This window comes from Ambystoma mexicanum, chromosome 6p (assembly GCF_040938575.1).
Source record: "Ambystoma mexicanum isolate Mex_15411 chromosome 6p, UKY_AmexF1_1, whole genome shotgun sequence".
Lineage (NCBI taxonomy): Eukaryota > Metazoa > Chordata > Amphibia > Caudata > Ambystomatidae > Ambystoma > Ambystoma mexicanum.
In genome coordinates, this window is record NC_090935.1 from 425,273,878 (window position 1) to 425,297,762 (window position 23,885).

Below are 23,885 nucleotides of genomic sequence, written 5' to 3' on the forward strand. Positions count from 1 at the left end.
ATGTCAAAAACAGTACACAATAGATCAAGAAGGGAAGGGGCTAAAATGCGAGAGGAAGGAAGGGAATGCTTATCAGGCAAAACAGGACCTACGATGTGAAATAGCGCTTGCAGCTAAAGAAGCAAGGGAATGCACTACGCAAAATTGTGAGGGAGTGCATGCACGCAAAAAGGATGCGTGGACCGATGATGCGAGGGAGCGCAAGTGGCTAGAGAACAGGGGTTGCAGGCGGCAAAGTCATGAGGGGACGCATGTGGCCTGAGTTGTGGTGGAGAGCACGTAAGAAGGGAAGATGCGAGCGCATGGGGGTGAGAGGACCAGCTGCAGAGTGAGCAACGGGTATGAAAGAAGGAGAAGGGGCACAAGCACAGGGAGTTGCGTGAAGTGTAGCAAGTGAACTCTCCCTGCACCTTCTAACCTTGGAGCCGCAGACAGGAGGGCAAGATCATCCACACTCACAATCTGCACCACTACCCTATTGCGGCCAAACACCTGCGTCACTCAACACCACGGCCTTGTCCTGCAAGGGCTTACATGTGATCGAACATAGATCTAGATTACTTTATCTCACATCTATGTGCTTTGGAAAAATAAGCGTCTCAGTCTGAACATGACGCCCCAAAGGCGGCATCCAAGAGTCAAAGCCTTAATCGTAGGTTCACTGCCATCTTTGTTTGTTTTGCTGCTATTCTTCACAGCCTGTGTGTCACGACCCTCGCCCTAAAAAACCCCTATGGCAAACCCATTGGCCAGGTGGAGTCAGGACTCAGGCCTCTAGAGCCTGGCATCCTCTTCAAAAGCCCTCATGGGGCCAGTCCTGGCGCCTATGGCGCCAGGCTCATACATCATGAACAACAATGTGCTTGGGAACTACTTCATTGTATTGTCAGCCAACATGGAGGCATCCACATAGCTTGGTTCCTTAAGAACCAAGCTATGCGGTCTAGTGTTTTGGGTGTAGCAGGCCTGGAACTACTTTCCCTGGTACTATTTTACCTGGGCTATATAAACCACACCCTGACTGCAGAACATGCTTCGTGTTACTTTGCAGCTTGCAACGTGACACTCACCGTGTCCAGCTATTCCCTCGAACCTCGGAGAAGCGGAACGTGCAAGGAGACAAAAGGAACATCATTAGCAGCAGCATCTTACCTGCAGTCTTCATCTTTAAACACTCGCATCTACTGAGAACAGCTTCTTCGAATCTGCACGCCTGCTGGACAGAACGACCTGAAAGAGGAAGATAGAGGCAACATTAAAGAAAGCTGTAGAGACATTTACAAATGACAAACTGCTCAAAAGGCTTACCTGGCTGGTCGCCTCTCAGCTGGCACCACTCCGGACATTCCACTCACGCTGAAGAACACTGCGACCTACAAGGAAGGAAAACACAGGTTAGCAAAGGCAAGACTTGGCAGCGCTGCGCATAGCGCTTACTTACCGCATCATAGCACTCTTAATGCACCATCATTTACCAGCGGGGCTCAACCAAGTCAGTTCGCCGCGCTGAAGCTCTGCATACCTAAGGGAGAAAAAAGAGACATTTTAAACAAGAAAGGCATGCAGGATAGCAACAAAACTAAAGAACAGCAATAAGACCTACCTGAAGAATATCAAACGGGCCGGCGTCAATGAAGTAACTGGACCACACTCGCCCATGAAAGACAACGCGCCCCTGCAAAGAAGGCAGGATGGAGATCATGCCTAATTCTACCAAAAGGAAGAACCTTCCCCGCAGACCACATCAGGGCAAAGCTGAGAAGCATACCAGCGAGTAATGTGGCTGGGTGGCGTCCCTGTTTATACCAGGTGAGCGTAACACTGTGGTTTAAAAAGGCTCCCAAATACTGGGGAAATGACCAGCAATTGCAACTGCCATTTCAGTTGACTTAAATTGTGCACAAGTGCCTGATATGGTTTATAGGTACAACTAACATCACATGGATATCCTTCTTAGATCAGAGATTTCCGCTACATTTACCCATTCTGCAGACATACCCTTTCATAATTGCACAAATACGGCCCAATGCTTATTGGTCAGTGATATAAGAAACCCCAGTGCCTCACAAGTGAAACAGTAGGGACTTTAGTGTGGATATAAACATTGACATCATTTGGAGGTAGTCATGGCCAGCAAAAGCTACTCCTGGCAGCCACCATGCTACCCATGGTCAAAGAGGCACTGCCAGTAGCAGTAAGAAATGTATGTGTTAAGCGGAAAACCTGTGCAGTTCCCTCTGGGACCACTGCAAAAGATTTAGGCTTACAGGTGTTGGCATTAAACCCACTTGGTAGCTGTCTGTAGCACACAGATTCACCTGGTAGCTGTGGCTGAGCAGTCAGACCTCTCTCAAGAAAAGTTAGGCAGTATGTGGAGTATACAAAATAGGGCAATTTACACAGTAGAACAAGCAAACACGGAACAGAGCTTGGGTGTAAAGATATATAGGTATTTATTTATAACAACACATCTATGAAAACACTCTGGCACTAAGACGGCAAACAACTTCAATTACAATTACTATAAGTAATTCAATCCCCCTAACAATAATTCGACAAGTCTAGGTTCAACGGCACCACTTATTTGCAGACAGAGGTGAATGCTTTAACCTAGATGGCACTCTAATATTCGTTAGGATGGGAGAGAAAAGGCAGGGTATGAAATCAACTCGGTACCAACACTTTTACGAACAAATGCAAGGCAAGTAAGGCAGGGTCTACTGTAGATCGCAAAGTTCAGAGGCCAGGCCCACTTGGAGAGAAGCAAGGCGATATGTCCCAAAAAGTATAACAGTGGAAATGCACTTCGAGTCTTTGTCGCAAATTGTTATAGAAAGATTGGACCAGTTCAGAACAGAAAGTTAAGAAAGCTTGGAGGCGACCCAAATTGGAGGGCGAGGATTAAGACACCTCACGCTACCCGTCACGAGGGAAGCCAGGCAGACACGGTACCTTGTATGTGGAGAGACAACTCCGGCAGGGGCAGTTGTTCCTGGTGGTGGATGCAAGTCGTAGCTTTGCCAAGAGAAGAGATGATCTCGTCATCGAAGGAAAGTTGAAGATCGTTGCTAGTGGCTATCCGGTTGCCGGGGTGCTCAGCATGGGCAATTCAACCACTACGCCCTGGAAGCGAAGAAAAAGCAAAGGGGACTGGTTGTGCCCACCAGTCAGGGGAAGAAGACTCTCCGGCGGGGAGATCTCCTCTGTCGTCGGGAAGTGGTGAGTCGGTTCAGCAGGGCTCAACCAGAGGTGTCGTCGTTGCAGGTCGGCTCAGCTTTGCCCTCGTCGGATTCTTAGGTCCTGTGGCGACTTCTCAAGATCCAGTCCCAAAAGCCCTGCTTTTATGCAGAAAACCCCCATTCATTCAGCCTAGCTGTCAATCAAAACACGCTAAGTGGTGAGCGGGGTGGCTCACCACTTGGGCCAATCACACCAGAGTGCGACTTGAGTTGGCAAGGCAACTCAGTCCAGGGTGCCTAAACCCCCTCCCAAACCCCCTGTGGTACCCAGACAGAATGGCACCACTTTGGAGGGCCTCTGTGCAGAAGCCCGCCAAAAGTGGAACAAAGGGCTCAACCTTTGGTTTTAGAGTCACAGAGACGAACACAGACGCCATTTTAAAAACCGAGTTCTGGCAGAAAATACCAACCGATAGATTTGTTTAAGACAAATAAACCGGTGGTATGTTAGAGATTAACGAGAAAAAGTATTAACCTCCAACAATGGGAAGAATCCCATAGAGTTATATTCGGGGTCGAATATTACAAGTAGCTTCCACTGCCCCCAGCCAAAACTTGACGAGGGGGGACGGGACAGTGCCCCCTCGAATAACAGACCCAGGGGTAATCGAATTACCCCTACCAGTACGTCCACAATAGGATGGTTTGTGCTAGTTCTGTTAGTAAATTTAGGTCTAGTAAAGCCAATGGTGACTTTACATGCCCGGGGAGACAGTAGTCAGACCCCGGGTATGGAGTCTATGGTGGGGGTCCTCTAGGACGCCCCGGTGTTACGGCACAGAGGGTGCGTTGTAACACAAATAGCAAAACACATGAGACCCTATGGAGTAAAAGACCCCATAGCCCATAGAACACATTGACATTCAAAGGAATTAACCACATTCATGTCCAAGAGCGGGAGAAAAGAGTCTCACTCTCGGCAGGATGGAAAAAAACACACTCCAGAAATCCAGCAAAGATGATGGGGGACTCACTAGGATAGGAAATTCAGCCTAAACAGAGAATTCTCCCTAACAGTATGGCATGCAGTGTGATGTAGAAAACAACACGATCTAAGATCTGTTGTCAAAAAGCGACTTTCATTGCGTGAAATGCTAAATGCTTGCTGCTTTGCTGAAAATCTGTATAATTACACGTCTTGAATTTGAAGTAGACTGAATTACTAGAACAGTGACTGAATCTCTAGGACGGTGAATTACATCTAGAGCACTGATTCAGTTTGAATATGATGGAGGGGCAATCTCTTTTAGGTTAATGCAATACAACAATTAAAGACTTCATTCTTTATGCACAGTGTAGAGAGGCAGATGTCCACGTCATTTATAGTGCCCACCCCTTCACCTCTGTCATACTGGAAGAATAGCAAGAAAGCACTGTGCATGACACCTGGTTTCATCCCAATACCACATCGGAGATATGAGAGACAAAATGCGCCAAGACAACTATACCATAGGCATCCCCAAACTGATGTGGTAGACATGTGCCTGCAGACAGCAATTGACATAGATGAGCTATAAGTGAAGTCTGACAGATGTGAATTGACGTCATGAAGAAGAGAAGATACGAGGATGCACTGAAACCAGCACATGAATATCTGAAGAATGAAGATGTGATTAAAGTGTCAAAGTAAACACATATGCAAATTTGAAGAAAACCATATATACTAAGAAGATAAGTGACAAGAAATGTAGAAAATGTACATACGCATAAACGCAAAGTAGATAAGACACCATAGAAACTTGCTAAAGTAGGAAATAGAATGTGGGTAAAGCAGCCATGTTAAGAAAATTGACGTCAGCACTGTATAATAGTTAGCGAGAAGCCTCGAGAGGAGGAGGATCAAGGCTGCAGAGCTGACAAGCACTGGAATACAGATTTGTGCAGGAACAAAGAGTATTTGCTTGGCTCAAGATCAAGGATGTCACAGCAAGAAGCGACTGCAAGGCTTCAAAGGAGTCCAAGAGGATCAGCTACATACATCGGAAATATGTCTATTAGATTAAGTAAAGGAGTGAATAGTTGTGAATGCCATGTATTGTTCAATCAAAGGTGAAAAAGGTCCAAGCAGAATGGAGCAACCAAGTCTCCAGAGGCCAAGGAGAGTAACAGCACCCAATATAATTGAATCAAATTGCACTAAATAAAATGGAACAATTGACAAAATCATGTTCTCTTCACACGTGATTCAGGACTGGGAAACAACGCCTAATTCCTAAAGCTGCAGAAGAAGTTAGTAAATTACCTTGGCTCCCTATAAAGTTCAGAGTAAGAGTACAGTAAGCAAGCTCAACTACAAAAAGAAGCCTTGGCTTTGGGTCGAACTGATGAGAAATGGTTGGCTAATTAGCTAAGAAAGGCTGTTGTCTGACATTGTTCTCTTGCACCTTGTTTCTTTGCTTATGTGCTGCTGACAAGCCGAATGTTTAAGGTTGGTAAGAGAGTGTCAACCAATCAAGAAGGCCCATGTAATGGTGGACCATACATTGGGTGCAGAATTAGAGGTAGTTCAAGGCATGCCTACCAGATAAGGGGCATCCAATAATGATACTAACACTCATTACAGGGCCCGCGGAAGCGGCCGTGTAGTTATGGTTAAGTTGTTCAACCCATAGGAAGACCACTTTTAGTGAGGCTTATAACTTTGCTCCCCCTGGACAAATTCACATCAAACTCAGCAAAAAAAGTGTATGGGCCGCTCTGAATTTTCTTCGGAAGTTTGGTGAGGTTTCGTCTAGGGGGGCCAAACTTACAGGGGGTGAGGGGTCCCAAAAAATGCTTTTTTTTCTCCATAGAGTGAATGGACAAAAACTTTGCTCATGCGTACAGCCCAAACCGTTGGACGGATTTTCATCAAATTTGGAGCAAGATTCTTGGATTGGTCCCGAAAGCGTGCTTTTCTAGATTTGGTGATAATCTGTTATGTACTTTTTTTTAAAAAGCAGGTAAAATGTACGTCAAAAGTCTGAATGGCCTGGAGTGTTGCATGATGTCGGTGGACATTGGACACCCCCAGTGGTTGGCTGGAGGGAAGCGTGATGTGCGTCATAAGTTTGGGTAACGCCTCCATGTTGTATCTGAGTGTAGTGCAGTGCTGAAAGGGGCTGGCAAACATGCTTTGCGGCATCTGGTGGTGAGAAGAGGGGATGGAAAGGGTGGGGGAGTGAGAAGTGGTTCATCTGATATATATTTCTTTAGTTGGAAGAAGACGGCGGTGTGCCAGCGGTATCCATGTATAATATGCCATTTGGCGGGTACCTCCTCAGGTGAATTGCTTGTGTGGTGAATGCAGGTAGCCTTTATTACGGCACGATAGGTCCTCAGTACACCTCTTTGTGTGGTGACTACTGGCAGGCTCTATTGCAGATGGCGCATGGATGGCACATGACAGTTGGCAACTCTTCTGAATCAGGTGGTAGGCTACTGCATTTTAAGAAGTCCTACCACTTATGGTTTTTGCTGTCCAAACCTACCAATTTATGGATGCAGCAGGCCTGGTCGCCGGAGGCTTAGTGGGAGCAAGGAACATCATCCTCCAGTGTATGGTGGGTGTGTTAAATGGCCATTAATTTGATGGATGTGCTGTATGCCCTTGCATGACCCGTGAAACAGACACACTGTCTCTGCACTGAGCAGAGTGAGGTAAAGCGTCTACTTGTCGCCTGCAGTTTGAAGAGTTGCGGAAAGGATTTCACTGTAAGTGTGACAGTCTCTAGTCAGTCTGGAAAATGGCATCGCTGTTGCTACTTGGTTACTCCCATACAAGTAAATTTAAGGACAACTAAGTACACAGCAGAATCTTCGGATCTCAAAGAATGTCAGTGGTGGTTTGAAAGGTACTGTGGCCATGTGGTGCTGCCTGAATAATTATCTTCTTGCTCCACATAAAGAAACAGAGTTTCTCCTTGTTGAAAGCATTCTTGTATTTTAGAATATACTCTTCTCCGTGAATGCTTGTGCTATGCCTAATGCCGTGCCATCACCTGACCATAGTTTGCCTTCCATCCACTTTTTGCTATATTTGAAGACTTACATTTACCACTTTTTTTGGCGTGACAGTTGTCATACATTATGCTGCAGTTCAATATCTGTGAGATCCACTTGCCTGTGTTGACAGATTGAGAGATATGGCAGCGCCACTGTTCAAGTGTATCAGACGATGGATATACACATTCGATTTAGTGTTTTACTGTTAATAGCAATGTGTTTTCGGTCGCTTTGTTGACAGGCAAGAAGGAGGCAACAGAGAGGGTATTGGGGATGAGTGACACCCATGTGCTTTCATTCCCAATGCGTATCCAAATCCCTGCCCACGCTTTGCAATAGCTATTGTAATTACCTGCTGGCAAGAATGCAGACACTGCTGTAATGTTGAATTTGTGACAAAACTTACATTCACTGTCAAATTTTCCAGGTCCCCCCAAAAATGGAAAAGTGAAGTAGCAGTGCTTATGTTTTGGAACAGCTTTGTTTACATGACACAGTGGTCTAAAATGCATTTGACAAGTAGATTTGATTTGAGATGTGGAAAGCAATGGAACGATCGTACCACATAAACAATTTTCTGAACAAGTAAAAAAAATTCCAGCTACCTGGTTACGTAATGTCAGACAGTATTTTTCTTTCAACTCCTGTTACTTTTTAATCAGAACTTGGAGCCCGATTCATTGACATTTTGGACAGTTGAAAGCGACTTTGCACTGCTTAAAAATGCCTTTGCACTGCTGGCACAAACCCTGATTCATGGAACAGTGGAAATTGTATTTTTGTAGTGTAAAGTCAGTGCAAAGTAATTTAGTACTGCAAAAATAACCATGTGCACTGACTTTGAACTGTGCAAATATTCCATGAATGGGCCTTTGGTGTGCTGCAGTGTTTGTTCAATGTCACTCTCACTATTGTGAAGCTTTTTCTGACACTTTTCCCATGCTCTCTCCTTTTCAGTAGCTCAGCAGGTAAGGGTTTGTACAGAAGGTGGACATGACAGTGCACATGTTTTGTTTCCCTTTAAAAAAACATGGACAAGAATAGTAAAATGACAACAGCAAACCAGAAAAGCACTCTTTACTATTTGTTTTTAAACAATTTTCTAATGCAATGGCTCCCTGCTCCATGGCACAGTAACAAAGATTATGGGCCTCATTACATGGTAGGCAGTAAGGGTTTACCTGTACCGGTATTTTACCGGTACCGGTAAACCCTCACCACCTTACTACAAGGTCCCTTTGCGGGTTGGGGAATTTAACGCCTGCTTTTTGCAGGCGTTAAAAACCAACCCGCAAAGGGACCAGGGAGCTAATTACGGTACCGCAATTTGCGGTGCCATAATTAGCACCTTCCCCATTCCCATTATGCCCTATGGGGCAAAAATGGGAATGGGGAAGGGCAATGGGGAAGGGGGAATTACCGCCCCACCAACCTTTCCACCAAGGCGGTGCCGGTATTTTACCGGCATGGACCAAGGTGCTAATAGCACCTTGGTCCACCGCCATCCGTGTAATGAGGCCCTATGTCTTTTAAACTAATTTCTTAACATTGTTTCATATACAATACAATAGTGTAGAAGTTTGCAAAGTTTGGCGCTCCTGATGTATTGCACTACAGCTCCCATATGCTCTAGCTATGACTGTCAATGCAAAGGGGAATTGGGATTTGTAGTCCAAAACATCTGGAGATGCAAAAGTTGAAGACTGCTGTAACAGCTCCAGCTAAAAACATGCTGTGCATCTCAGAGCTGTCTGTCTGAGCCCTTCCATGCATACTGTTTGTTCAGAGCTTCGAGCCAGTGCGTTGTCTTACTACAGCATCAGGGCCTTTGCACTCTTTCACTTGAAATTAGCTCTGAGCCCGAGGGCGCGGGGGCCCGCAATTGTCCCATGTTGCCAGCCAGCAGTGTCATAACACAGCAATATATTTCTCTCTGTCTTACTTTTGTTGTCAGGCTTTAAATGTGCACTGTGTAGCGCTCGTCTTATAAGCTGCTTTTGCTGGTGCATTTGCGGCTGTCACTTCTCTTTCGGTATACAGAAGTGTTATCAACTCATTGCTTTTTCACACTGCCATACTTTAAAAAAAATATTTATCAATTGATGTGTTAAATTTAGGGACGGCATCAGGGCTTTTCCTCTCTTTCAGTGGAAAGTGGACATGAGGCTCAGGGAGGCCTTCAGCAACTGCCCCATGTTGCAAGCCAGCAGTGTAATAAAACAACAATATATTTTTCTCTATTTTACTTTTGTTCTTGAGATTTAAATATGTGGTTTGTAGAGCTCGCTTTACATGCTACATTTGTCCGTGTGGCCGTCACTTACCTTGGGGTATACAGATTTGTTATCATCTCATTGTATGTTTGACGAGGAAAATATGTCTTAATGAGGACATAGCTGGTCACAGTGCTCACAGCTCACACATTTGGTACATTTCTTTCTCATGTTGGGTCAGAGGACAGGCAGTCCTTTCCTGCAATCTCTTAAAGGCCATATGTCAAGTTAAGTCATTTACTATGATGTTATAAGGGGATAGTTCTCGTGACATGATTTCCTGTGATTTCATGTCCTGTCATTTCATCAGTCAAGCTGATGTGACATTATTTCCTGGGAAGTCATCATTAAGCTAATTATTATTTTTGAAACTTTAAGATTCCTACAGATTTTTGGTCACAGAATGTTGTGTGCGGTAAGCTCCTAGCACCTTGGATGCATGCCTGGAGGCCTTGCACCAAAAAGTATGTCCACTGGTTGCAAGTAGGTTGTTGCCTTGTGTGTGTGGTTTGTCAGCATTGTACACATTGCTGGTTACATGGGTGTGGTGATTGTTATCATGTCCACCAGTTTTGGGTGCATGACTGCAGATGGTGGAGTCAAGAGTCCAGCAGTGTGTCCACTGGGGAAAGTGCTGGAGTACTGTGTGTATACAAGTGCAGAGCGTTCCAGTGGATGGTTTATGTGGTTGGGTTGTGGCCATTGCGCAGATTACTGAGTGCTGAAATGTATTATGATGTCTTCATTTTTTGTATTTAATAGAGTGTTGGGAGCAGGGGAAATGTGAAGATTTTGTGGTTTGGTTGCAAGTAGTAAAATGCTATGTGAATAGGAGTATAGAAGTGGGTAGGGGTGCCGGAGACGGTGTTATGTTTGTGGATTCTGCTAACTGGTTAGATGGTTGCATGCATAGCTATATTATAGTGTGGGGGTTGGGTAGGACTGCTGGTGGCTGTGTTACTTTTGTAGGTTCTGGCCACATGCTTGCATGCATTGCTGCAATATGCTTTGGTGGGTGTGGCCAAGGTCTAGGCTCTTGGCTGCCCTCTACCCACCCCCCATTTCTAGGCTGATGGCGTTTGCATATGTGTTGACCTGCCATTGGCTTTTTTTCCTGGATTTCATTTTCTGAATAGCAAAATAGCAGCGGCTATATCTTGTATCGAGCAAAAACAAAGATGGCGGCTGTTTCAATTCTAAAAAACACCCAGTTTTGGCAATTTACCCAAAATATAGCTATCTATATTGGAGAAGGGGCACCCTCTTCACCATCAAATATTTTAAAAAAAATGACTGCACAGAATAACCCCAAATTGCAAAAAGGCCTCCAGTTAATGATTCATGCCAAAGTTGTTTCAGACCTGGTCCAAATTGGTCCAGTGGTTTGGGCTGTGCAGTCCGGCAAAAATAGACCTTTTTTGTCTATGTGAAAATGAATAGGAATTAGGCCACATCTTTGATTTTGGATATTTCTTTGTTTTATGCACAATTTTTTTTATTTTTTAACAAATCTTTACCAAACTTCGTAGTCTGGGGGTTAGGGGTGGCACACGTCCCCAATTGACTACAGAATTTCAGCCAAATCCATTGCACAAATCAAAAACTAGCAGTAGAATTTTTGGAGGTTCCTATGGGAGTCCGACTCACCTTAGTCGCTGCCCTAGTCTGTTTATGATTTAAATAAGAATCTGCTGAAACAACATAGGTCCATAAGTAGCCTCATCGAGATATTGAAAAGAAGAGGGAGACTGCACATTAGGGGTTTTAAGGACTGGTCATTGAGAGACATAACCACACCAACCTTTCACAGCCAGCCACTGATTGTTTACATAACTACTTAATGTGTTCTCTCTGTTCACATACATTTTGTGTGGGTATGCTAAAAATATGAAAACATTTTATTTTAAAAATGGGATTGAACACTCTGGCTTCATAACTTTGATTGGTCCTTTACTGACAATAAGCTATATATTTGCCACCATTTTCCTTTTTGTTTTAGACAATTATTGATTTGCCCTTTTTTCAAATGGGGGGGGTTGCAACAACAATCCCTCTTCATGCCCTCTTCCCTCTCTTTTTCTCCTACACCCCATTTTTCACTTTTTATGTCTCATCCCCAATTGGACACATATTCCCTTTGTCAACATTCTTTTCTCAGTGGTTGCATTGAACGAATGGGATTCTCAATCGAATTGTTGACTGTACAGTATGAGTTCCTATTGGTTTGAACATGCCCATACTTTCTGCTAAATAACAGCAATAGGTTTAACATTTTCTGATTGGTTTAGAATTGGATTTAAACCAAATGAAATCTAGGATAGAGGTGCTTGATTGTGTTCGGAATGCTTAGTAACAGTGACCCCGGAAGTCCATCTGCTTAATTATTGATGGTTTCAATGAACTGGTATGGGCCATTATAAGCATTATTCTGTTGCAGTAATTAATAATGAATTGGGCACAGAAGGCTGGCCTATTTACTCAGCTTTCCCTGGCATGCAAACGAATCCACGCATTCATTATTTACAAATAATGCACACCTCTCCGGTTCAGGGTGTCTAAATTATGCAGGATAAGAAAAGGTAGACCGTCTCACTCATTGCAATCGTATCCAAGATTGAAAAGATGTGCAGCCCAGACTGCAGAATCACTTCCAATCAGGTTTGATAATTGTACGCCCACTTTAATTTCTTTGCATTAACAAATATCAAACAGATGTGTGCGCGCTATCAATTGGAATTACTAGAAGCGCCCGTTGCAGTTGGGGAGTGATTTAAAGTGACTTCCACGCAAATGGAATTGTGGTCATGAAGTCTAAACACAATCTGAACTGCTTAACGTGCTCCTTTTTAGTGGAGCCTTAACGATGAAAGTAATATGGTATGTGTCTCGGACTGGATGTGTACACTATGGACGACTGCACATAATCATACCAGTGCCAAACAGAGGCTGCCATTGTATTCATCTGGAAAAAACTAGGATTATGATGAGGAAAGGTTTCCTTAGAAGCTGTTAACAAAAAAAACTATCAAAAGAAGAGTTTCGATTTTACGGAACTGCTTCATTAAACAAAGGAAAGGACTAATTGCATTAATTCCCACACATTGAAAGCTCCGGATTATGTCCAAACAGCATACGACGTTTCCAACGAGTGTAGGCTACAGATTGTACTTCAGTTTGCCAGAATACGCATTCTTGAATGTTGTTGTCAAAATGGAATTTCTTGGCATTTAATGAATATTGGTGATTCTTTTGGAAAGTCACTTCATTTTCCCCAAGATGTACTTTCAAGGCTCTCCTCACCTTGCAATGACCTTTGATTGCTTTGTTACTTTCACTGTGTTTCCCAGACTGCAACGACAAGCATCTCTCTGCTGCCTTACCATGACCCACATTATGAGTTTGGTGGTGGGGGGGGGGGAGTAGTGGTAAGGGATTTACTCCATCACTTGACTGGAGGTTTCTTCCCCCCACAAAATTGAGGATTTACAACAGCCCTGCAGTAAATGCACCAAACGCCAATGGGGTCCTCGGAAAACCCCTAAATGTGAGTTCATTCTACCAGTGCCACCCCACCACTCGTAATTTGGAAGATGTACCATCAAAATGAGTGACAGTAATGCTCTAATGAGGCCCAATGTTGTTTGGGCGATTGTCTTGTCACTACAATTCCGAGAATACAGCATGTACATTTTCCCCATCTCAGAAAGTATTTTACTGCTTTCACTACAGTGCAAAGATGACACTTTCAGGTCTCTCTTTATTATGCAATATCTTTTTGTCATGTTGGTACTTTCACTACATCTTCCACAATGCAACACCAGGGATTTTGCAATTTCACAAATACTGATATCATTTGGTACTTTCACTATGTTCCCATAATTCGACATCAAGGTTCTCTCTCAATGCCTTTTTTAATTTTGCAGTTGGTCAGTAGGTGCAATCGGATGTAGCCAGCCCGCCAGCCTTCCAAGCTACTAATCACTGCTAAACCTCTGGTATCCCTTTTAAGCGCCTTTTCCTTAGCCCCACCTCATTATTTTGCTCCTTAAAGCGCTTCACATCCCTTTTACTTTTACAGTTGGTCAGCCTGTGGATCTGAATCACGTGACCTCTGCCCCATCCCCATGCTAATCATTACTAATCTTTTGAAACTCTTTTCCTTAGTCCTGCACCTTTCTTTCCCATAGTAATCCACCTTCCAGCCGGTTTTCCTTTTGCAGTTGGTAATCAGGTGCAAGTGGATTTAGGTCACCTAAACTCTGCCCCACTCACCTGCCAATCACTGATGATATTTTGATGCCCACTTTGGTGTTATTTTTCTGATCCCAGACCCTTTCCTTACCTTTTTAAGCTGCTTTCCAGCATTGTTTTCTTTTGTAGATGGCCAACTGGTGCATGTTTTATGAGTACCCCTGACAAGTTCACATGACCAATGCCCTGCCACCACTTGCAGCCCATTGGTTCTCCCCACCTACTTCAACTCCACTCCCTAATCGTCCTCATTTCTGGCATCCTAAACTAAGGACAGGCCAAGGCAAATACATTGTATGTTTGTGTCTGTTAAGGCCTGAACAGGGCCAAGAGCCCTTGCAGTTCGCATGACAGTAAAACATCCCATGTGTGTCATGGAACCTCAGACCATCCCTACACTCCTAAGGGCCCACTCTCTCAAACATGCACAGCATCACTGACCCTCAATTTCTGGAACGATATCTAAGTTCCTCTCATCAGCTCTCCCCCACTTCCCTTGCTTGGATCACGTTCCTTAACACTTATCAATACCCACCCAGCCGTCCTGCATTCAGCTGACAATGGCAATCATTTCAACACACATAAGCTTGACACTATCTTAATCACTGAACATGACTCTCCCCACCTCCTTTTTTTCAACATCCTCCTTCCACTCGGATATAGCATGCAACATGTTGACTGAACAGGGAAGATCAGGGGAGGTGTGGCAGTCATACATAGAATGGTATGGCCCTGCACAGTACGTAGTCAGGTCCAACAAAATCCATGGAGCTCATTGTATGTCAGCTCCCGCTATCAAACAAGGAATCTGACAGTTTTCACTCCGCTTCCAGCCACCTCACAGGTTTAACCTATAATTGAATGAGATCCCTGGCCTTTTCTCATCTGCCTCTGGCACACACTCAACCAACATCTTCCTCTGGACTTCAACCTACCAGCAACCCAAGTGCCAGATATTCTCTTCATATTCTGCCAGACGCCCTGCAATTAGGGAAGGGAAACATCCTTAACCTTCTTGCATCTTTCCCCTAAATAAATGGCTCAATTCCTCTCCACTCGATTTAACAAACCACTACATCATCCCTATCCTCTAAGCAGACACCCGCGCTACCAACAAGGAACAGGGTAAGCATAACATGGCTGCCAGTCATTACTTTAAATCAGGCTGGAAACAGTTTGATCAACTTTCAAAACCTTGCACCCCTAATCTTGACAGTACTGGAAACATTCAAACCTTGAACGAGTTAGCCAATACACATGCTTCCTAAAGATGTTGTCAAATCAGTGTCAAATCCTCTGTCACGTGGTAAGCCCAGGAGCTGTCAATCAACAAATGCACGATCCAAGTACATGAAAAATATTAGCACACATCTTGTCAGCCTGAGGACCACCTCAAACTTAAGTCAGTATGTACTATGCATCAGATACACAACATCCTACTACTCCACAATGGATTCAGCAGCCTCTAATAGGAGTAAACCCCTCCTCGTTGGAGTCAAACTATGCTCCACCCCCTACAAGACCCAGAAAAACCATGAATCAATACAATTATTCAGAAGGCAGTCGCCAATCATCTCCCTAAGCAGATCAGTCGCTACAGTCTGCTCTGGGATTACCAATCTGGTTTTCATTCAAATTTAGCACAGCACAGCTACTGTTCAGGTGATTGGTGGTGCTATCCAAATCGCGGAAAAAGGTGACTTCTGCCTCCTTGTCCTTCTTGACCTTTCTGCCTCCTTTGATAGGGTTGACTGCCACACTTTGCTGAGCTTCCTTGCACAAAGAAAGTTCTTCTCAGGCATAGCGCTCAATTGGGTTTCCTCTTACCTTTCAGATAGATGCTAACATGTGCAGATTTGCACCTTTGGATACGACAGCCACACCTGCAAAGTTTCACAGATCTCACTACTCTACCCAGTGGCTTTCAAACTGTACATGAAACTGCTAGGTTAACTCCTGAGTGATCCACACATCGCGCTGCACAATACATAGAAGATATCCAGCTGTGCCACAGAGGGAACTTCTCTCACAATATCCAATGGCTGCAGGAATGCATTGCCACATAAACATTTGAATGACAGCTCAACCCAACCAAAAAGTGATTTGTTTCACCCGCTCACCCATCCAAACAGGAAATCATCCAGGGATGTCTGAAGAACGTGCATTTCAATGGGTTCACTCCGCAACTCATTCCGTCACTAAATGCATTAGGTTCATTGTAAACAGTAACATCTATTTCCAGCAGCATGTTGACAGAAGGTCTCAGGGTACTTCGTATCAGCTCAAACTGCTCCGCAAGATAAAACCATTTTCCCACCTGAGAACGTCTGGACCACAGTGCAGCCCCTCATGATAGCATATGCACACATTGTTGGGGAAAATGCAATACTCACTGGGCTCCTTGCCGTACACCTAGACCCCTTCAAAGCAGTCCATCAGTTCGTAAAGGTTTCCAAGATATTTGACCATTTCACCTTGATTTTGAGTGGCCTAAGCTCGACACCGATCCCTGGACAGATTCTCATCAAAATGGAGTGTATCGCATACACGGTCACCACTGCTTGAAGCCTTCCCACCTTGCTGTCAAGATTTGAGCATTTGGCAGCTCAAGCTCCCCCGGGTGGCAGAGCATTGCAAGGCTTGAAAAAAGACCTGCCACTCAGGGATAAGACCAGGAAAGATTGATACCTTCTCCTGCTATGCCCCAGCATATTGAAATACCATCCCAGCTGCGATCAATACTGCTCCAACACTCCTGTAGTGCAGAAATAAAATGAAGACAGTGATTTTTAGGGAAATCCTAGGTTTGATTTAGGATCCACTGTCCATGGATTACCACTGCCCCAGGAGTGTATTGTAAATCTACCCATCATGTTTTCTCTAATATATGTACAATGCTCCATTGCTCCCAGTCTAGGTTTGCATAATATAAAACACATATACAAAAATGTCCTGTGGCACTTTCACTACATTTCCCATAATGCACCTGCAGGGTATCACTTATCTCAATGTCTTTCAATTCTTGCACTACATTTTAATACACATTCATGGCCCTCTGTATCTTACCATATCTTGTGGATGCGTTCGTACTCAGTGTTTTATAACGCTTCCACTACATTTTCAGGCTGTACCTTCAAAGGTCTTTTTACCAGCCAAAGTGTTTTTATGCTTTCATCCATTCACTGCATTTCTCAGGATGCCACACCTGGCCCCCTTATGCAGTCTGACCGCAAGAGTCTTTCCTCCATTTTCATAGGTCCATGTGTTTCTTCTTGTTCCATCTCGGGCACTCCCATGTACCACCAACGGTGGTGGCTTCGTTTTCTCTTGCAGCACGCCTTGCTGTTCTCCTGCCCTACGCCACAATTGTCCATCTCTCACAAAATGGGTCACATTTTAAGTGACCGCATCTGTCCCTTAATCCTTAGGAAATGCTTTCACCTGGGCTTACTGCCAACTTCCCAGCAAGCTCTGCGAATCCCTCACTGTAAATTGGTTCTCTTCTGTGCAGTTCTACACCTGGAACCAGCCCCAGCAGAGTGCTTCATATCCCCTTGTGGGCTAGGTCTTGTCCAGTGTATAGGCGCGTTATAAATGCCATATCATATATCATATCATATCAGTCTTCTGCGGCTCCTGCTCTAGGTTTCCATAGCTTCTGTGCTGCTGCAATGTAACTTCTCCTTCTCATACCACTCTAGTCTTTAAACCATTGGTGGGAACTCTCATGACCTGTTCTTACTGCACTCATTCATTTACTGTTCTCTGTCTCTTCCTCATTCACCACCATGATCACATGGTGAAGGTGATAAATAACACGGACAACACCTTGGACTTCATTTTCTTGTTTTTCTTGGCTGTTTGGGCAGAGATCAATGCTCTCTGCTCTCCAGAGTGGCTGGCTACGATTTTTTTACTGCTGAGTCTATCTGAAACAGAAACGTGTTTTCATTCAAGCGAGTGCGGTACTCCACCACAGAACACAATGCTACGTGCATTTCAAGAGCATTAGTGGATGTGAGAAATGTGAGGCGTATTTCTTTTTTTAAAGCTAATGGTACATTTCTAGTGAAAAGTCAACAAAAGAGGATTGGCAGGTGTCCACATCTGAAGAAATTGCTGTAAAAAGTAAGAACATAAGTGAGAATTTGTTATGTACACATTGCACAAGGTAATTTCAGCAGGTGGCCACTAAATTCATATTTTCCCTATTCATGAATTGAGAGATCATGAATTTCACTTATTTTGCCAGTGGAATTTAAATTTTACAAATCCTCAAATGGCTCATTTGTGGACAGAGAACATGGCCATGCTAAAAGTAAAGTGACAATAATACAAACATTAATGCTATTGTTTTAAATTGGATGTTTTTTAAGCGTGTACATTTTAAAACAAATATATTGTTTATACATATGACCATGAAGCATTCCATGATCATTCTATTGCATATCACATGCTTACTATCTTGTTCATTAAGCTATTCATTGAAGACCTCCGATTGAATGAGTATCAATTCCATGACTCATCCTTGATATCTTCATTTATTTTTTCCAGGAACTGTTGTTGATCATGCCCACAATGTAGTGATGTCCTCGTTAAATTGTACTCACCATTCACTTGCATAGTAGGTAGGAGCAGCAAATGCTCTCTTCTCAAAAACCAGATGGCCAAATCCACCTCGCCCACCTAGACGACTCCTCTGCTCCCCGACCACGGTTCCAGGCAGGTGGCTGTGAAGGTGAAAATTAGGGTTGGGAGAGCACCACCTATCACAAGAGATTGCTGCCACCTACATGCCCCATTGTAGACAGGCCGACAAGTGGGCAGCAGTGTGGAAGGTCAGGCCTGTTCTGAACCTGGGCTAAGTGATGTCAAGTGATACGGATGTTTAATGGCGGAGGGTGGGTGCCCAGGGGTATCATTTCTGTCTCCCAAGGGGACGAGGAGCTGGCATGCTTCAGTGTCAGTTTCCTCTCAGTGAGCACTACAGGCAGTGGGGATTCACAAAAGAAGAAAAACAGATGTGTGCCACTAACAGTAACAACCACAACACACCGTACCCTGAATTTCTCACAATTAAATCTGTGAATGATATAGAGGTTGGCACAGGCATAGAAGGATATATCATAAGGCATGATGCTGAGAGGGGAAGATGAATTCAGATGTGGTGTTAGGAATAGACAGGGAGGCAACATATTCATCCAATCTGAGTGTGCCTGACCCTGCCATGTCAGGCAAAATCTCATGATGATTGCTGAGCATGAAAGTCTCAGCCAACAGTGGACAAATTTTAATTAGACAGCAGTTCAATTGCATACATTTGCTAGTTATTGAAATACGTAACTGTATGGTTTGTTTTTTTAGAAAGCTATATCACCACCATGACGACCTCCTAGCATAGAAAACTTCATGAATTAGTCAGTGGACTCGATGATGAAGACAGGAAGCATTGAACCAGTGTGGAAACATTACAAGTATTTTCATCTTTCTTAAAATGGAAGGTGCTCATACATAACTCTAATCATAGTCGGGAGAGTATTCTGTAATACGGCGGTACAAACGGAGAAAACCGTCCAATCATCAGAATCTCTAAAATCGATATCCTGAGATAAACAAGGAGAAGTGACTCTGATGAATATTTCTGAGAAAAACTGATCCTGTGTCCTTTGATGCTGTGTGGTACCTGCAGAATGGTTGGTAAATTTTGTGTCAGCCCACCGGTACATGATGTAGTTGTCTGAGTGACAGCTGGCTCACGCCATAAAAAATACAACCCACAAGGGAAAAAGGCCCAAGTCACCACTTGCAAGGATAACAAGTATTTATTTCTACAAAATACCAATGAATCGGCAAAGAACTCTGCTGCAGCCGGACGTTCTGCCAAATTAGGGATGTGCAGCAAATTGAAAGGACACCTGCCATCATCAACATCATCATTACATACAGTTCAAACCTGCAAGGCTACTAGGCCATTGGTCCCAGCCTTCTTATCCATCTCTACCCACGCTGGTGCTACTGGGCTCATCATCTGCGATAAAACAGGGCCTAACAAGCAATTACTTATTCTGAAAACAATGGCACTCTATCACTGTAATGGTGCATCTGGCAGACACAGATATGGGCCCAGGGGATGAGCCAAGACCATAGCAAGTTGCATACTTCACTCACTCCCAGATGCACCAGCAGGCTCCAAGGTTCTCCGACCTCACTTTGAGCTATAATTTCATCCCTCCCTGGCACTACGCAGCACAAACCATGTGACCCAAATGTGAACGCAAGATAGCCTTGCTTTCTGATCTTTCTGATCGATCAGTGGTCCTAGAGCTTTATGGGCGGTAGTTTCGTGGCCTTGCAGAGCCCATTCTTTCCGGGGCTTGAAGGCCTACAGCCTTTGAGACAATGGCAGGCTAGTAACTTGCTGAAGCTTACTCATGGTGGGGGTTATGTTTATATGGGCCATGCAAATCTCTTACTAACATGTTTGGTGCCTTTTGCCGAGCTTGGGCCTACTTACAAAAATGGCTGCCAATAACCAAGATGGCGTCTACACTCGCCTCTACTATAGCTCCTAATGCATGTACTACGCAATCATACACTCTCTTGTGCATACACCTTCCTCCCCCCTGCTCCCTTGGTGTGTGGTTTAAAGTTGTTTCTCATTCGGAATCATTTAGGGGGGTGGGAAGATCCTCTCTCCTTCCCAACATTCCCCCCTTTCGTTGATTCTACATTAATGAATTTCCCTGCATTGTTGCCACCGTTTATCCCCAACAATCGTTCTCTTCCAGTATCTGTGCCTTTCTAACCATGCTGCTTCCAGATATGATTGCGATCCCTTCTTAGGGACCCATGCTTTAGAAACACGGTGCAAACTTGCTCCAGACTGGTCATACCGTTTGGGTGTGCAAGTCATATATATACATCCCCCATCTCCAGCTAAATCAACCTAGTGTTTGGTATAGTTCTCAGGATCTGGTGGGGGTGTAGTGATGGTGCCACGGGTGTGCAAACTGTGTTCAATGCAGATCATGCAGGCTTTGTTTGGGTCATCTGTCTGGGTACCGTGTTCTGTGATACTGCAAGATGCATTTGATACCCCAATTGAGTATATCAGCTTAGTGCTACTAGGCAGTCTTTTGGCACAGCAGCTGAGGCCCAACTGGCAGGTGCAAAAGATGACCAGCATGAACATGATCACTTCATTATTGCTCCCAGCCAGGAAGGGGCACAATAGAAAATGTTCTCAAACCAGTCCTCACTCTGTATTCCAGCTTTTTTTTTCATGCGCACTCCCAGGGTTTGTACCTCTCCTATAATTTGCGTGAGGGAGCCATTCTCTCCATCATTAGGAGGCATGAATCTGCAGCAGGAATCTCCAATCTTTTTGCACACTCCTCCTTCCATCGCCGTGAGGAGGTCAAGAACATACCAGTTCTGCATCGTCATCAATCTCAGGACCCGCAATTCTACTTTATGTCATTGAACCCTTTTTCGGTGTAATTTGCCAGCTGTATCAGTTCCCAGTGGACGATTTGCAGCCATTTGGTGTTAGCAGCTGCTTGGATCCCAGGCCATAACAGTGATGCAAAGAATGTTTCTGCACCACTGAATAGCTTGTACTCATCAGGTATCTCACCGAAAATTTTGGATGAATCACAGGATAGATAGTTAGATCGTTTCTTTTGCTGCAACTGTTACTTTCTTTCGCTTTCAGGAAGGATGTGGAATTCCAGGGCCTGCAATGGGTTTCTGGTAGGCAGATCGGAGGTGGGAACTGGCATTGGTGGGTATGAGTCAGCCAGCCTCCCTAGGAGATGCTCTTCTGGTATTAGAAGCAGTGCTGAGTGCAAGGTAGTGAACAAACAGTAGCCCCTCCATTATGGTGGGAGGTGCAAATAAACCTGCTGACCACACACCCAGTAGTAGTCCATCACTGCAGCTTTGCCTTTCTTGAGGTCTGGGATGAACAAGGTGTTGTAACAACATTCATTAGCCCCCACAGAAACAGTCCCTTTGTTGTAAAAGCAATGTCCATATATCTCCTCTCTGTGCACTTTGACTGGTTTCTCCATTGCCTCTAACCACGTCTGTTTTACAATATGATCAGTCCAGAATGGTGCACATGCTGTATTCACTCGGTCCAGGATCTTGTCTTCAAACCCTATCAATCCTCCCACCATGAAACTCAGCGTTGTTTCTTGAGATTTTCTTGCCACATATTTGAGTCCTTGTACAACCAAATGTGGCCTCAGCAAACACTGGATATTTTGGGGATTGTTGTTGCACTGTAGTTGGTCTGGGTCTGATACTTTCAGACTTACACTGTGTGCCAGTAAAGTGCCTTGTATCCCAAGTAGTTTTAGATGTATCAGACATTGAGCTTCAAGAATGGGTACTTCCTGTCACACTAAGATCTTGGGGGTCACTGATGCATGCGGTATCATCGAACCAACATAATAGCTCCCATTCATGTTCTCTCTCCCCACAAGGCTCATGTCCATATACCAGCTATTGGATAGTTTTGGGTGGTGCACATACTCTATAGCATCCAAGCCGAACCCCTGGTAGGTGTCATACTTTGCCCTTTTCATTTGTCTTTCCATTCGTTTACTACTTTTTGTATAACCATTAACAATCCTGCAAGTACTAGTGTCATTAGTGTAGCTGGCCTTGTGGAAACAATTGGGAAGAAATGAGGTCCTGACAATATCGTCTAACACTCCTGATTCAGTGGGTATGTGTGCAACAGGGACAGAACTGTTACTACTGGCATGTAAGATAGCATTTGTACTAGTGGTATTATATACATTATCAATAGTGGGTGGTGTTTTGATAAAGATCCCCATCCCTCTCCTTTTTATATGCACACCCCATATAAAACAGCTCCTAAATAAATGCCTAATAAAAACATGAAAATTGCAAACAAGCCTGTGATATAATGCAGAACACATGCGTATGAATATGAAAATCTATGCACAATATAATAATTACCATTTTTCTTGACATATAGGGAGTAGTTTAGAGTGTTGCTACCGTCTTCTGCTGTTTCTGAAAAGAAATCAAGTTTATTGATAGAAAAAGAAAAAGAGAGAGAGAGAGAGGGAGAAAGAAAGGGAAAGAGAGAGAGTGCAAGTGAGAGAGAGAGAGAGAGCTACAGAAGGAAAGATACATAGAGTTTGGTATTGTGCAAGAGAGTACCCTCTGTGAAAAAGTGCAGCATAGTGCAGGTGTACCGTGAAGACACTGGTATGAAGTGGCCTAACAAGAGGTAGTTAAAATGTCTCAGTACAGTATTAATCAGGGTTGCTGGGCATATAAAGTCACTATGGTGTGCTCAGTGGTGCTCTCCGGACATCCGATGTGGATCTAGTAGCTCAGCTCCTTAACTTTGACAGCAAGGCCCATTATACCTGGGGTCACTCATCCTGCAGATGAGGTTCCGCATGCAGATCAGGTCACCTGGTAGTAACTGTTGAGTGGGTGAGGAATCTGATTGTGCAGCAGCCATGACACCTGGTGTTTCCTTTGAACGGGGTGGTGCAATCTGTTGAGAGACAAGTTTAATGGCCCGTGTTAGGGTGGTCAAATAACTGGGAAATTCTTCATTTAACACAGATGCTGCTCTGTGTGTGCCTGATGCTCTTCTAGCGGGAGACATGGGTGTATGCATGCAACAACCAGTGACCACCTCATGGGGTGATAAATGGTGGTTTTTGCAGGGCAGTGTGCACAAACTGAAAAGTGCTAAGGGCAAGCAGTGCATCCAGTTTTTCTTTAACGTTGTGCAAAGCTTGGACAGTTTACTCTTGAGTAGGCCGTTTACGCTCCCCACCTCTCCATTGGCCTGGGGGTGGTAAATGGTACACATTCAATGTTTCATGCCAAGCAATGTTGCAATTTCTTTGAATAGTTCATTAAAAAAGTGTGTGCCATTATCTGACCTTTAATACATCGCGCACACACCCCATCGAGGGAAAACCTTGCACACTGAACATTTAGCTGTGCTTTTGCCATCTGGATGTGCACAAGGTCCTGCCTCCATCCATCTGGAAAAGGGGCAAACAACAGTGATTAAATATGTGGAACAATTGTACCTATCACCCATATCCGCATAGTCTACATGCAACTGGCAGAACAG